Consider the following 15,778-nt stretch of genomic DNA (forward strand, 5'->3'; position numbering starts at 1 on the left):
AATGGAAAATTAAACCAAATGCAGTAAAAAACGCAATTAATTATCTTTCCTCATAAGCCAAGAGCTTCTTTTCTTAAACCAAACAATAATCACATTCTAAAATTGAATGGCTTGGAATTAACATGGTCTGATCATGCTAAATACTTAGGTTTAACGTATGACAAAAAACTCACTTTCAAGGATCACATTGAAGGAATCCAGGCAAAGTGTAATAAATATATTAAATGTTTTTATCCTCTTATAAACAGAAATTCTAAGCTCTGTCTAAAAAACAAATTGTTAATTTATAAACAAATTTTCAGACCAGCCATGCTTTATGCGGTTACAATTTGGTCAAGCTGTTGTTCCACCAGGAAGAAAACGCTTCAAAGGATTCAGAATAAAATTCTGAAAATGATTTTGAAGCGTCCTCCCTGGTTTAGTACAAATGAGTTACACAGACTCACAAATATAGAACCATTAGATGTAATGTCACATAATATTATAAGCAAATTCCGACAAAAATCGATGCAATCTTCAATTGAATCGATTCGCTCTCTGTATTAGTTAGTAAGTTAGTATATAAGTTCCTTTTCCCCATTACACAATACAAGTAGGTTTAGAATTTTCCCTACACAAAAATCTCAGAATTGCGGAAGCAAATAATGTCCTCATGGTAATAACCAAATCATATATATAATAGGGCTGAAAAGTCACCACTTGTGGCTGAACACCCAATTCAAATCTTAATAATTTAATTTTAACTCATATTCCAATAAATAGTTATTTAAAAAAAAAAAAAAAAAACTTGTCAAATCGCAAATGTGTGATCTGGTTCCGTGTGATTTGGTAGAGCAGCTAGTAGGCTTTATAACTGTACGGTACTTGTAAACAGCCTATCGCCTCTCTTGTAGATAGGATACTTTTTGTATGCAATTCAAAAATCTGTGAAAGTAAACAACATTATGACCGACCGAGAAGACAGTGATACTCGGCGAATTAACTTGTCTTTAGCATGTCACTTGCGCATATGACGATGAACAGATTTTTCAATTCATGAAAACACTTAGCAGAAAGAGGACATTTGCGTGAGTGAGTGCACTGCATCCGCGAGGTGATACGCCCTCCTTTTTCATAGTATTGATAGATCAAATAATGACTAACCGGCTCTATAAAATGTACTCCTAAATTTGCACCAATTGTACGAAAAACCATAATTTTTTCAACCCACATACTCGGAAACGTTGATGCTCCTGCATTGCTCAAGCCGGCTACCACCGACACGTTGGGGAAAGTATTGGGAATAAATATGTATGATACTGTCTTGTCCTAACCAACGTGTCAGCGGGCACGCGTACGTACCGAGAAACTACTGAGAAGTGAAAATGTTTGGACTATCTCCGAAGGCCGATTTCTTTCGTGTCGGACGTTTTATTTCGCTGTCCACGCTACACTCACCAGCACCGTGCGATACGGCACTCATTCTCTTCAAGCATTCCAAACACTGTAAAAAGAACATTGTTCAAATGAATTTTTACATGACTCAGTCCCTAATTGTGTTAGGTCCCGTGTTAGTTTTGAAGTGTATGCCACAGTTTCTTGATTATGTAATCAATAGCCTAGAGTCAAAAGTCAATCCAAAGTAATTTACTTCGCTACATTACAAATGTTTTTTTTCTACGTGCAATGCACTTGTTAAACTTCACGTGGTACTCGCATATAGCCAGGTGAGTGAGAGCATGCCAACCGGACACCGCGCTCAAAAGAGTGAGAGTGCAAAACGTAAACAAGAGACCATTTCCTTCCAGTCCAGATTGCGGCATGCTATCAGTTGCAGCGGCACCGAGTATCAAGTGATCTTCAGATGAGGAAAAAGCCTTTCAGTACCAGTTCGATGCTTGAACGGGTTGGAGTTTTTTTTTTGTTTGGTGTTGTGCGAAGAGGAACTAAAACCGACAATCGAAGTTATATCGACCACAAACAACAACAATCGTGATCGCGGCACGGGACGACACATTAGCGAATGATGCAGCATTTAGTTGTGAAACGGAAGTAATTGTTCGATGGTTAGCTAAAACGTAACAGTAGTGTTTATCAAAAAAATAACTTAACGGAGTTTTTCATTGGCGGGTTTCATATTGTGTAAGTATCCAAGTGACATGAAAAATGTAAACAAACGTGTCTGAGTCACACTACGTACGACTTCGATCTCTAATTAAACCTAGCTGTTGACAAGCTCCGATGACCAGTGATTATTATGTGTACAGTGTAAAAGTAGTACAATTTAACCCATGGAGTAGGTGCTGAAAGAAGTGTAACTCAAAACTCAAACCCCATTCCTATGTGCCACCCGTTGAGTCAGTGTAGCAAATGATCATATTGTAAGGTACAAAGAAACAATAAATCAATAGAAAAAATGATGATTTGAAATTTAGGACACGTTCGTCTGCAGAAATAACTGATGGTTACTAGCGTGTAAAGAATGCACTTTGAAAAAGAGAGTTTTCGATGTTTATTAACTATATACCTGTTTATATGAAAGAGATGAACTCCTCGTCAAACTCCTCGTAGACAAATTTCTTTTCACGGCTAAATGTTCATGCAAATTATCTTATAAGCATTTCACACTGATGCTAAAATCCGACCAAAATCACAGCTAACTGGAAAAAATAACTGGAATAATTTGATGATAATTAAGCCCCGAAAAGAAATTTGCCCTAATCATGGTCGGTACTAGGAGGATTCAAAACGGTGTCATAAAATACCAACTGCTTCCGAGTTGTTAATCCATCAAAAGATTTATAAAATTTGTTCGCGACAAAATCTGAATCGATTTAATTTGGCGTTTTATTTCATTGGCTGTTAGTTCAATCTAAGATGCATTTTCTATTCATTCGATTGTGCATTTTTAGTCACGTTAAAACCAATTACAGTTACGTAATAAGGCTACATGAACAAATTACTAACTTTTGAGTTTACTCCAGCCTTTGAGGTCTGTGTAGACTTCTCTGCAACCGGTTTAGCTGTTATATAGTTGTAGCTTGTTGTATGTATTGAATAAGTTCTCTCCTAACGAGAACCCAATACCGCTCGATAGGCCGCAGTTCCAAAACAACTGACTAGCCTTTTCCGGTACAAAAGGGATTCCATTAGCTTTATACCATTCCAAAGCATGGCGTAGTGACAAGATGTCAAATCAGACCAGAATAGTGAGAAAGCGTCATTGCTGTGTAGGAATGCTAACAATGTTTTTTTAGGCATTTTTCAAAGTATATTTCCTTGTTTATCGTTCAGGTAGTGATTAAGCTTTGTATTGCTCTACCACAGCTGCGTATTGCCTGCCAAACCAAATATTTTGAGCTTTTTTTCGTTATAGGAAACGCTTCTCTACGCCGTTCCGGTCATGGCAATGTAAAAAGACATGAGTTTCATCGTCCATTATCACACAATAAATCTTCGTAAAACATTCACGATACAACTTGTAAGCCATCACATTATGTTTATCATTACGGTAATTTTTACCACACGAAGTATACACGAAAGTTGAAGACATTTTTATTTTCTTTGCCTTCTTCTGGTGGTTCCTGAGGTTCGCTTTTGTTCCATTCCAAGTCTTCCTGTTTTGTTGTCAAATGTGAATCGAAAGATTTAAGAACGTTATGGCACTGTCCAAAACCAAAGAAAATCTAGTTTTTTTTGCATGGTTTCTCACTGACAGATCCGAATTTTCATTACGATCGCGCACAATTGTTTTTCGCACTCGCTTCACTTTCTACGCCATCATTGATCTTAACGCTTGTAGTTTCCCCAAAAGTTTATTTTACACAATCAACAGACATACGTTCATGAGTCTGCGAAATATTTCACGCATTTTTTGAAGTATTTCCAGAGATATACGTTTTTAGGAGTGTCTATATATTGACCTCACAAATATTTTTGAAGCAAACATTGAGAGGAAAACATATGAGACCTGATATCTTATGGTCAGCAATTTATTATCACGACAATGTTCGGCCACTTGCCTTGGGGACAATCAAAAACTATTTGAATGGTAGTGGATTGGAAATTCTACCTCTATCATATCGTGATCCTGATTGAATTATCACTTGTTTCGATCGAATCCGGATGCTCTTACTGGAGCATGCTACTTTAAATAAGAACCACCCAGATTTTACATAATGATAAGCAGTGTTGGTGATAAGAGATATCCATCTCCTCTGTGTGAAGAAGAGCAAGCAAAATTTCTCCCCTCGCACGGACAACTTCAACGAGAGCACCTCTCTTTTACATATATACACCACTGTTGTAAAAGGTGTGCAGGCATCATGAGTGCATGTGTTTATTTTCTTTTTACCTCTAGCAGTGCTAGAGCAGAGCTATCAAATTCTCTGAGGTGGACGCAGATACTTTCACAGAGGTGTACACACCCGTGAGCACTCTGGTGTATAGTTTGCATAGAAGAAGCGCGGGGCTTTCAAAATCAGCAAAATAAAACAAATTATCGTTGAATTTTTGTTTTTCCTTGCAAGTTTTTTAAAGCTAGGCGAGATCTACTCTCGCGCGCAAGTGATCACTTGAGTGTATTTAGGCGAGAGCACGTTAGAGCGATTCATGCGAAGAGAATGTGGTGTCTGTCTAATGGACACTGAGAAGAAGTGCGCTTTCCTTTTTGTGGGGAGCACACCAAATGTATCCGCAGTGTAGAATTGAAACTCACGCACTGATGTATCACTCTAGTGAAATGCCATCACTGTTGGTGATTGCCGATAATTTGACAGAAGCTGCTCGATATTTATCTATATTGTATACAACATTTTCAATCCGGTAGAAGATGCTAGAAGAACTCGTGTCTCTTAATGCATGAACCGTGGGAGAATTTTTCTACAAATCTTCGCTCCACGTCATACTCTGAGTATTTCACGGCCCTTAAAAAAATTTACACTGATAATGATCGGTGCTGTGTGGAATTTACCAAGAGAGAATCGGAAGTTGACAATTATCGCAGAAAATCGAATCGATGATTCGACTTGATGATTCTCCTACTAGGTGAAAATAATTCAAAACCCTTGTGTGGAGCATTCACAGACATTTTCATAGACACAACTTATCAAGCAAAGTCTTGGCATTACATTCCTTTTGTGGAATTTGGCCTTTCTGTTTCAAAAGACTTCGCAGCCGATTCTTAGTGTACAGAATCATTGCATGTCTATTACTATGGGTCCTACTGACACTAAGATCCTTCCAGGTAGGGACTCGAACATACGACAACTGGCTTGTAAGACCAGCGTCCTATGCATTGAACCGCCAACCCGGGTTATTTGCACATAGTTAGAATAAGCGGCAATAGTAAAATGATTCTATCGCAATAATCAACTGCCCATATAGAAACGGATCGCGAAACGAGAATAAGCGACCGTTTGTTGCTTCAGAGAGAATCCCCACAGCAGCGTGCTAACCCGTGATGCTCAGACGGGCCATCGAGAGAAATTCACTCTCGCACTGGTGTCCATTCTATGTTAAATGAACTATGTCGGTTTTTTGTTGCTGCAATGATATCCGTCTCTCTTTGATGGCACTGATTGAATCATGTGAAGAGTAGCTATAGGGCGTTCTTTGATACGGTAAAAGCCATCCTTGATAATAAGTGTGAAAAATATCGATTCTCGAAGGAGTGAATTATTCAGTACGGTCACTAAATTCACTTCGATTAGAGAATTCGTTATTTATTGACCAATTATATCATTCGGCTATTTCGGGGTTCTCCATTTCTAGTTTGGGAGCTACTAAAAGTATTGGTCAAAGGACTGCGAACAGAACTCATAGTCGTAGTCGCTTAATGCACTTTTCATTATGGGGCACTGAAATGTCACTCATCGCATTTTTATTTATAACTCGTTTTTGAAGAATCAGTCGTACGTTTCGTGAGATCAAAAACATTTTACATTAAAGCCAAAAATACCGGTGCCTTCACGTAATACTGTGAATTTCGTTAAAACAAGTTCTGTGACCAAATAAAACCTCCGGACGTGGCCTGGAGAGCGACGTGGCCTGGACTGTCCGAACACCAAAGAATGTTGATCGAGTTCGATCCACTCAGTGAAGAGTCCCAGACTAAGGCCCGGCTAAGAAACATGCGGCTGCTCTTCAAATTTCTCGTTGTTCTTTCCATCTTGTCATTTCATCCATATAAGATCGTTATCACCTCTCATTTCGAACCGGAGGATTATGGAGCTCATTTATCGTTCGTGAACAAGGTTCTCGAAATACTAGGCAGTGATGAGATATTTCTAAGCGACATAATGATGAGCTACGAAGCCCACTTAATTTAAAATATTTTTTAAACTTACGAATAGTTGTAACGTACGATTGAAAACTACTAGACGAAAATAAACTACCATTCTTCTTCTTTCCGATGCTCTGTTCAGTTTCTTGTTTGGTTCCAGTGTAACCGGTGAACAAATTGTGCCAGGTTCCTTTGCGCAACCCTGTATAAACCAACTTCCGTTCACGCAATTATAGAGTCCTGAATGTGATATAACATATACTTCAAGTTTTTTTCGGAATATATTCTATGGCACAGGATTTTCAATGGGAACGTGAACATATTAGTTACGCGTCTCCGCTTTGTGAAAACCCCTGAATAACATGTGAGTTTCATTTGGTACCATTTGACCACGACTTCCTCTGATTCCGGATCCAAAGGTCAGTGTAGGTAAAAAGAGTTTATTAGAACATCAAATAACAAAACCTGAAAAATAGAAGATTTACCTCACTCAATTTTATAAAAGCATTCTCAAGGGAAGAATGTTTAAATATGTTTCATTCTATATTTTCAGAACCGGGATTCGGGTCGAGATAATCGGCAGGTCCTGAAAATGTAAGGCCTTTTATTTGAATCTGATGGAGTTATTCATTTAAACAGACTGTATTGTAGATTACTCTTATGTGCAGAAATGGCAATAAAAATCTGTCAGAAACTTGCATTTACCCGACCAACAATAAAAAAGAACTTCTACCCATACCCAAGCCACATCCCGAGAAAAATTTTTCTTCCATACCCGTACCCGACCCGTACCTGATAAAAAATGAAAATCTTTACCCGTACCCGACCCGAACTGAACCCGAAAAAAATTACCTCGAATTCTCGAAACCCAACCGTACCCGTTAGAAATTAAAAAATCATCACCTGTACCCGATCCAAACCCGACAAATATATATATATATATATATATATATATATATATATATATATATATATATATATATATATATATATATATATATATATATATATATATATATATATATATATATATATATATATATATATATATATATATATATATATATATATATTTTCTTTTTTTTTTTTTTTTCACTCTCGAAAGTTGGCAAACTTCATGGAGCAATGACGAACTGGGACGATGGCTACACTCCATTATCCCTAAGGTATCGACGAAACCTTGGTTCAAGGGGATGAACGTGAGTCGTGATTTCATTCGCGTTATGTCACGGCTCATGTCAAATCACTATACATTCAACGCACATCTCCGGCGTATCGGGATCGTGGAGAACGGGCTCTGCACCTGTGGCGACGGTTATCAGGACATCGAGCATGTCGTGTGGTCGTGCGTAGAGTATCGCGACGCCAGGTCGAAGCTACTGGAATCCCTCAGGGCCCGAGGTAGACCGCCTGAGGTTCCGGTTCGGGATGTGTTGGCGAGTCGGGATAGTTCATATATGCTTCTCATATATGGTGGATATACAAGTGTAATGTGTTATTCCTCGCTCAGAAAGTATAATCTCCACCTACAGGTTCGACACTAACATCCGCTCGATTCTCTCGATCCCCGTCCCTGTCCACCATCTTCATTGGAACTAATTGGATCTTTTTTTGTCACTAACTTTTTCGTTCCCCCTCCCCTGTCTCTTCATCATCTCGATGGCAACTAATTAGATCTCTGTCGTGTTCAGACATTTTGTTCCCACATCCCTTTTTACCCCGTTTCCACAATATTTACTTTCTTTTTATTTCTCTTCCGTAACATCACCATCACCGCCCACGGAAGACCGCTCCAGTCGAAAACAGAGCATGCGGGCCACCCGCCGGGCTTTCGTAGCCTGGGGGTGTTTCCCGCGGACCCACACGGACCGAAAGATGCGGCCAGCGCTAAATATTTACCAACGCCATCTGGAAGACTCGTGCGATATTGAATTCATCGACCCCTGCCGATCGCCAGCTGAACGCTGGATTCTCGAGAAGCTAAGATCACATATTCTAATGATACTATTCTAGTTTTAAGTTAGTCGTAAATTAAGATTAGAAAATAACCTTGGCATCTTAGAGCTTAAGCAGTGTGCCTAAAAATATATTGTAATATTGAATAAAAAAAAAATATATTTTTTCTGTACCCGAACCCGACCAATACCTGTCGGGTTTGGGTTTAAGCCGAGTTTCGTGTACAAATCGAATTCGAGGGGTAGCGTCTTCCAAATGAGTCGAATTTATCGGGAAAGCCACTTCAAAGTGCAAACATGTTTTCCACGGAGCTTCTGCTTGTTGTAGGCTCAGCCGTTTTCGATGGAATTTACATCAGGCGATTGCAAAGGCCAATTAAGTGTCACAACCCATTTTTACCGTTCCCATTCAGTACAGAGCCGGTTCCGGTGTTTGGGATCATTATCACAAGCTGCGGTGGACACGCTTTTACTTGACAGACTGTATAAGAGACAAAAAGAGGACAGCTCTGCAAAAATATTATCAAAAGGCGGCAAAATCAACGCTTTGAAGAGCAAAAAAATGGTTCCAATCATACCAAAACGTCCCTTGGGTCAATGTTCTTCTTTTAGCATCATAACAGTGCAATTGTTCGAATTTCACAGCATAAGCGAAGGCGACTGTGCAATTCCATTCTACTGTCATTGTTTGCAGAAAAAGTGCGTCGAGATCCACGCAGCTTTACAACGATTTGCATTTAATATTTGTTCAATAGCACGCATATTATGCAGTGACATAAATTAAAATTGCAAATTTAGCATAAGCTATGCAGCTATGTTGTTTGAAAACTAATGGAAAGCAGATCATTTTTATAGAAAAAATTACTATAGAGATACTGGAAACTAAAACTGGTTTGAAGTAACCAGCCGGTCTAAGTAGTCATTAGTGCCATCTTTACCATCTATGATCTTCATAGATCTTCTGATCACTCAACACTCTCACTTTCTACAGTGAAGATCACGATCACATAATCATAGGCATCAGTTCTTATAACGGCTAGAAACCCGAACATCAACATCAAGTCAAGCCCGGTTGCTGGAATCAAGATGAGCCAAGAAGCAAGAAACGATGAATAATTGAGGAAATTGAACTTGGTCGAGCGCCAACCATCCGCATTGATGGCCATAAAATTAAGACAAATATGATACGGATGTACGACGGCGGAAAAAAATGCGACCGTTATTTGCTGCAAGTTCCATTTCACTTTCGGCGACCTTCGTTTGAATGCAGAGCATATGTTTTTCGCTCTTCGTTTTCGAGCACATTGTTTTCCGAGTTTCAACTGTTTTTATTTCGATGTGTATCAATTCGAACAGCCTGCATGCAGACATTGCTGATCTAATGACTCGAAGCCGTAGAGGACATTGGCCCAATTTGTGCCATTTACGAAGTGTGAAAGTCAACTGTGAGTGAACCGAACATGACTTTTTGTTAAGGATCATAATCAACAAACTACGTAATTAGTAGTTTACAAAGCATAGTGCAAAATAATGGACCTCGGCAGTATATTGAGTACATTTTATATTATTGTTTCACATTTACACGCTTCGATCTCCTCGTGTAAAAGGGCTACCTTTCACTCTTTCTCTACGATACCATTCATTTGTCAGTGTCATGGTACAAACTATTTGTCACTCAATTATCTCAACGGTAACATGGTGATGGATTAACATTGCATAGAATAAGATTGATATTTAAGAGACAAAAAATCTCATCTCTCAACACATTATGATAACTTCCAATACATTAAACCGTTGCGCAGTTTTACCACTATACCTATACCAATACGGGAAAGATTGAGTATTGCCAGAGGAATGTGGGTCTTTCAATGTTTACATAATAATAGGTGGTTCCGGTTTTAGCGTGCTCTTTAACTCTTTTGAGAGCGTGAAGTTGCCGGAAATTTATGCAACCGTATCTCGGTTGGCAAACAGCTTCGGTGCAGGTATCTGTAGAAACTGGTTCAACGTATTTCTCAATGCTGTGAATTGGTACGAGATGAACTTTTTAATTTATTTTCATAATTATCTAATTTAGTAGTAAAATAGATTCCAGTTCCGATTACTTTCGAGCTGTGCAGCTTTGTGTTATGGTCATTCTATGATCAAACGCACTACGTCGAACGGAAACTGTAGTACGGTAAGCTGTTTGTTATTACCATTAATCTAGAGCAAGCATTATTGTCAACATGAATTAAGGCTGTCAAAATAGAAGGTCAAGTTTTGCACGCAGCGGATTTCAGTATGGAGCTTTAACTTCGCTTTTCATTCCTTACAAGTAACCTTTTCTTATTCTAAAATTATTAAACTCTACATCTACAGTTTGAACAATGCGTGTAGGTCAAGAAACAACACACGTATTGTTACTTTGAAATGCGCCCATCAATGAGAAGGAAAATGTCTTATGTGTTTTATTTAATTCACAAGCCACACTGTTTGGTAGCGGTTTATAGGATAGTTAATCGCTAGGATAGTTATTCGCTCAATCGAATTCCAATGTACCCATTTCATATACAGAGTAAATCGTGTTCCAAGGTTATGGTTTCATTGATCAGCCCCGCTTCAAGGCAATGCACAGTGGGGAAAAATGGACCAAAAACGCGACGATTTTTTTGGAGGCATGATACAGCTGACCACAAAGCACTTTTTTGGTGTAAAATGGTCAGTAAAATCGATTCCATGTATTTAGAAAGACCGCACGAAACGCTATCATGTTCATTTTACCCCAAGTTCCCTTTTGATACTGCATTGTATTCAAGCTTAACTATATAACATGAAACCGAAGAACTTGCAGAAGAGCGAATAGAGAGTTTCCGATGTAAAAAAGTCTAACAAATCGATTGCATATAGTTTTATTGACAGCAGAAAACTCGTTGCACCGTTTTACCCCATTTCTTTTCTAGTTATAATATTCAGTTGAATTATGATCTACAATCCAAAAGCAGATCCAATGAGATCTATCAATATTGGTTCATAATACGTGCAAAACATCTGTGATCCAATAAAACACAATGGGAATGACAGTACTAGTCCGTTTAACCCGTTTTACCCCAATTTATTTCATAAGTCGTATTTCTGGTTAAACTTTCTTTCCCATACCGAAAGCAGGCTGATTGCGGTTGATGAAAATCAATTGATATTACGAAGAAAGACCTGAAAATAGGATTACAAATGAATTCAATGACCGCACGAATCTTGCTATACCGTTTTACCCCAATTTATTTCATAAGTCGTATTTCTGGTTAAACTTTCTTTCGCATACCGAAAGCAGGCTGATTGCGGTTGATGAAAATCAATTGATATTACGAAGAAAGACCTGAAAATAGGATTACAAATGAATTCAATGACCGCACGAATCTTGCTATACCGTTTTACCCCAATTTATTTCATAAGTCGTATTTCTGGTTAAACTTTCTTTCGCATACCGAAAGGAAGCTGATTGCGGTTGATGAAAATCAATTGATATTACGAAGAAAGACCTGAAAATAGGATTACAAATGAATTCAATGACCGCACGAATCTTGCTATACCGTTTTACCCCAATTTATTTCATAAGTCGTATTTCTGGTTAAACTTTCTTTCGCATACCGAAAGCAGGCTGATTGCGGTTGATGAAAATCGATTGATATTCAGAAGAAAGATCTGAAAATAGGATTACAAATGAATTCAATGACCGCACGAATCTTGCTATACCGTTTTACCCCAACTTATTTCATAAGTCGTATTTCTGGTTAAACTTTCTTTCGCATACCGAAAGCAGGCTGATTGCGGTTGATGAAAATCAATTGATATTACGAAAAAAGCCCTAAAAATAGGATTACAAATTAATTAAATGACCGCACGAATCTTGCTATACCGTTTTACCCCAATTTATTTCATAAGTCGTATTTCTGGTTAAACTTTCTTTCGCATACCGAAAGCAGGCTGATTGCGGTTGATGAAAATCAATTGATATTACGAAGAAAGACCTGAAAATAGGATTACAAATGAATTCAATGACCGCACGAATCTTGCTATACCGTTTTACCCCAATTTATTTCATAAGTCGTATTTCTGGTTAAACTTTCTTTCGCATACCGAAAGCAGGCTGATTGCGGTTGATGAAAATCGATTGATATTACGAAGAAAGACCTTTCGAAAGAAGCTTTCGGTATGCGAAAGAAAGTGTAACCAGAAATACGACTTATGAAATAAATTGGGGTAAAACGGTATAGCAAGATTCGTGCGGTCATTTAATTAATTTGTAATCCTATTTTTAGGGCTTTTTTCGTAATATCAATTGATTTTCATCAACCGCAATCAGCCTGCTTTCGGTATGCGAAAGAAAGTTTAACCAGAAATACGACTTATGAAATAAATTGGGGTAAAACGGTATAGCAAGATTCGTGCGGTCATTGAATTCATTTGTAATCCTATTTTCAGGTCTTTCTTCGTAATATCAATTGATTTTCATCAACCGCAATCAGCCTGCTTTCGGTATGCGAAAGAAAGTTTAACCAGAAATACGACTTATGAAATAAATTGGGGTAAAACGGTATAGCAAGATTCGTGCGGTCATTGAATTCATTTGTAATCCTATTTTCAGGTCTTTCTTCGTAATATCAATCGATTTTCATCAACCGCAATCAGCCTGCTTTCGGTATGCGAAAGAAAGTTTAACCAGAAATACGACTTATGAAATAAATTGGGGTAAAACGGTATAGCAAGATTCGTGCGGTCATTTAATTAATTTGTAATCCTATTTTTAGGGCTTTTTTCGTAATATCAATTGATTTTCATCAACCGCAATCAGCCTGCTTTCGGTATGCGAAAGAAAGTTTAACCAGAAATACGACTTATGAAATAAATTGGGGTAAAACGGTATAGCAAGATTCGTGCGGTCATTGAATTCATTTGTAATCCTATTTTCAGGTCTTTCTTCGTAATATCAATTGATTTTCATCAACCGCAATCAGCCTGCTTTCGGTATGCGAAAGAAAGTTTAACCAGAAATACGACTTATGAAATAAATTGGGGTAAAACGGTATAGCAAGATTCGTGCGGTCATTGAATTCATTTGTAATCCTATTTTCAGGTCTTTCTTCGTAATATCAATTGATTTTCATCAACCGCAATCAGCCTGCTTTCGGTATGCGAAAGAAAGTTTAACCAGAAATACGACTTATGAAATAAATTGGGGTAAAACGGTATAGCAAGATTCGTGCGGTCATTTAATTAATTTGTAATCCTATTTTTAGGGCTTTTTTCGTAATATCAATTGATTTTCATCAACCGCAATCAGCCTGCTTTCGGTATGCGAAAGAAAGTTTAACCAGAAATACGACTTATGAAATAAATTGGGGTAAAACGGTATAGCAAGATTCGTGCGGTCATTGAATTCATTTGTAATCCTATTTTCAGGTCTTTCTTCGTAATATCAATTGATTTTCATCAACCGCAATCAGCCTGCTTTCGGTATGCGAAAGAAAGTTTAACCAGAAATACGACTTATGAAATAAATTGGGGTAAAACGGTATAGCAAGATTCGTGCGGTCATTTAATTAATTTGTAATCCTATTTTTAGGGCTTTTTTCGTAATATCAATTGATTTTCATCAACCGCAATCAGCCTGCTTTCGGTATGCGAAAGAAAGTTTAACCAGAAATACGACTTATGAAATAAATTGGGGTAAAACGGTATAGCAAGATTCGTGCGGTCATTGAATTCATTTGTAATCCTATTTTCAGGTCTTTCTTCGTAATATCAATTGATTTTCATCAACCGCAATCAGCCTGCTTTCGGTATGCGAAAGAAAGTTTAACCAGAAATACGACTTATGAAATAAATTGGGGTAAAACGGTATAGCAAGATTCGTGCGGTCATTGAATTCATTTGTAATCCTATTTTCAGGTCTTTCTTCGTAATATCAATTGATTTTCATCAACCGCAATCAGCCTGCTTTCGGTATGCGAAAGAAAGTTTAACCAGAAATACGACTTATGAAATAAATTGGGGTAAAACGGTATAGCAAGATTCGTGCGGTCATTTAATTAATTTGTAATCCTATTTTTAGGGCTTTTTTCGTAATATCAATTGATTTTCATCAACCGCAATCAGCCTGCTTTCGGTATGCGAAAGAAAGTTTAACCAGAAATACGACTTATGAAATAAATTGGGGTAAAACGGTATAGCAAGATTCGTGCGGTCATTGAATTCATTTGTAATCCTATTTTCAGGTCTTTCTTCTGAATATCAATCGATTTTCATCAACCGCAATCAGCCTGCTTTCGGTATGCGAAAGAAAGTTTAACCAGAAATACGACTTATGAAATAAATTGGGGTAAAACGGGTTAAACAGGCTAGTACTGTCTTTCCTTTGTGATGAATTGGATAACAGATGTTTTGCACGTAATATGAACCAATATTGGTAGGTCATATTGGATCTGCTTCGGGATTTTAAATCTGAATTCAACATAAAATTATATTAGTGGGAAAATTGGGGTAAAACGATGTAGCACGTAGCATTCGATCATGAACATCATCTGTGAATTATTATTTGAGGTTATATGCGAAACATAGAACTGTCTTGTTGAACCAAAATTGGTCCAAACACCGTTCAGTAAAACATTTTTTTCTGTAAATTCATGGAAAAAGATGACTGGGGGTAAAACAGAATACAGTTGTTTGCGGTCAATCTTATTAAAAACAATCCATTTATCTAACTTATGAGCATGTCAGGAATACCTTACGATTGGTTGAATTGAATTTTTTCCTGAGTTTCACAGTTAGTTTTCAAAGTAAAGTCAGAAAAAAGAGGAATTGGAGCAAAACGGGCATGATAGTGAATTTTGCGGATCTTCTAACTATCATAAATCGATTGCTTATGTTTTTATGAAATTATTAAGCAAAGTCGCGTTTTTGATCGTTTTTTCCCCACTGTGCAATGTTTGCATCAAATGGATTCAAAACTTAAAGAGAGACTTTCGATTTCATGCGTCTTCAAAATCAACAAATTATAAAAACTGTCCCAGAAAGTATGGACGCACATTGATTTCGCTGTAGATAATTCACAAGTGTTGGATATTCAAATTTTATTCGATATACTGATAATATTAGACTACAACAACAGAATATTATTCTCAACATTTGCTACTTAGCCATTGTAGCCATTGTAGACTAGGAACTTCTTGAATGGTTTCGGCTGCCGAGACATGTTTCCTAAGATGTGCCTTCGTTAATGCCCAAAATTCCTCAATTGGTCGAAGTTGTGGGCAATTTGGTGGATTCATGTCTTTTGGGACGAAAGTGACATTTTTGGTAGTATACCATTCTACCGTTGATTTCGAGTAGTGGCAAGAAGTAAGATCTGGTCAGAAGACAACAGGATCCTTATGGCATCGAATCATGGGTAGAAGTCGTTTTTGTAAACATTCCTTGGTGTATATTTCGCTGTTCATTGAAGCAATGGTGATGAAGGGTTTCGAATCGCAGCTACAAATTGCTTGCCAGACCAAAGCTTTCTTACCAAATTTTTCGACTTCAA

General features: G+C 37.6%; 1 protein-coding gene across 1 annotated transcript in view; it reads left to right on the forward strand.

Annotated features, from left to right (window-relative positions):
• The first annotated feature begins 1,881 nt into the window (after positions 1 to 1,881).
• LOC131438849 (uncharacterized) overlaps positions 1,882 to 15,778 on the forward strand; it is a 35,001-nt gene continuing 21,104 nt past the window's right edge. Inside the window, exon 1 of the mRNA XM_058609186.1 lies at positions 1,882 to 2,121. The gene's annotated coding sequence lies outside the window, so the exon portion shown is untranslated. The remainder of the gene's footprint in view (positions 2,122 to 15,778) is intronic.

The sequence above is a fragment of the Malaya genurostris genome, chromosome 3, assembly GCF_030247185.1.
Source record: "Malaya genurostris strain Urasoe2022 chromosome 3, Malgen_1.1, whole genome shotgun sequence".
NCBI classification, from domain to species: Eukaryota; Metazoa; Arthropoda; class Insecta; order Diptera; family Culicidae; genus Malaya; species Malaya genurostris.